At 41.3% G+C, this 1,490-nt stretch overlaps 1 pseudogene; it reads left to right on the plus strand.

Annotated features, from left to right (window-relative positions):
• Positions 1 to 449: 449 nt before the first annotated feature.
• On the plus strand, positions 450 to 1,101 carry LOC111149795 (annotated as a pseudogene).
• The last annotated feature ends 389 nt before the right edge of the window (positions 1,102 to 1,490 follow it).

Raw genomic sequence — 1,490 nt, forward strand, 5'->3', positions numbered from 1 at the left:
CTCTCTACCACTTGAACTTTATTATCTGGCCAAGCAAATCCAATGACAATTGAAATCTCTGAGGCAAATAGGGATGTTGGTTAGAACCTCTGGCAAGTACTAACAGGGGACTCACAATGCAAGCCAACAGGATTATAAAAAAATAAATGCCCTTTTCTGTAGGTAACTATTATCCTTTTGAGAAAAATCTTTTGGGTTGCTACTGGGCACTGAGAGAGGCTGGAAATTCCTAACCATAGGACAGCAGGTGAGCATGAGGCCTGAGCCTCCCATGATGAACTGAGTGACATCTAGTCATAGGTTAAGCATGTACAGTAGCAATCTACCTATCATAAACCAAAATGAAGCAAGTTTGGAAGGTATTAAAATGTTGTTCTTGGAAAGGCAGTCTCATGAGCAGTCTTTTGACCTCTACTTAGCCAAGTAAGAATGGGCCTTAGGTCTTAAACATGCCCTTCTCAAGAGATAAAGAGCTCATGCAGCCTGTGCTGGGCTTACTGCCTTATGTGGTATTATCTTTTCCTGTTTTAGGCTCTATGTCTGCTTGTTTGTTCTCCTTAAGTGTGTGCATCAAGAATTATGTTCGCAGTCGGCGCTGCGCTGCCATTGCTAGCCAACGCCAGCACCGCCTCTAGCTTGCCAAGCTCCAGCCAAAGGAGAAGGGGGTAGGTGTGGAGGTTTCTGTACCGTGGCTCCTACAAAGCAGACAGCCCGCAAATCTACCTGTGGTAAGGCAACGAGGAAGCAACTGGCTACAAAAGCCGCTCGCAAGAGTGCGCCCTCTGCTGGAGGGGTGAAGAAATCTCATCATTAACAGGCCTGATACTGTGGCACTCCGTGAAATTAGACGTTATCAGAAGTCCACGGAACTTCTGATCCAAAAACTTCCTTTCCAGTGTCTGGTGTAAGAAATTACTCAGGACTTCAAAACAGATCTACACTTCCAGAGTGCAGCTACTGGTGCTTTTCAGGAGGCAAGTGAGGCCTATCTGGTGGGCTTCTTTCAAGACACCAACCTGTTAAGCTATCCATGTCAAATGTGTCACAATTATGCCAAAAGACAACCAACTAGCACACTGCATATGTGGAGGACATGCTTAAGAATCCACTATGATGGAAAACATTTCATTCTTTAAAAACAGAAAAAAAATTTTCTCTTCTTCCTTTTATTGGTAGTTCTGAATGTTAGATATTTTTTTCTCATGGGGTCAAAAAGTACCTAAGTATATGACTGCAAGTGGAAAAACAAGGGACAGAAATCTGGTATTGGCAGTTTTTCCATTTTTATTTGTGTGTGAATTTTTAATATAAAAGCAGGGACATAAAACATTAATGCAAGACAAAATGTTTCAGCGAACACATTTCAGCAGTTCAACTTTATAACAATTATAAATAAACCTGTTAAATTTTTCTGGACAATGCCAGCATATGGATTTTTTTAAAACAAGTACATTTCTTATTGACGGCAACTAAATGGTGTTTGTAGCATT

This window comes from Enhydra lutris, unplaced genomic scaffold (genome assembly GCF_002288905.1).
Source record: "Enhydra lutris kenyoni isolate GAN:26980312 unplaced genomic scaffold, ASM228890v2 scaffoldscaffold2, whole genome shotgun sequence".
Lineage (NCBI taxonomy): Eukaryota > Metazoa > Chordata > Mammalia > Carnivora > Mustelidae > Enhydra > Enhydra lutris.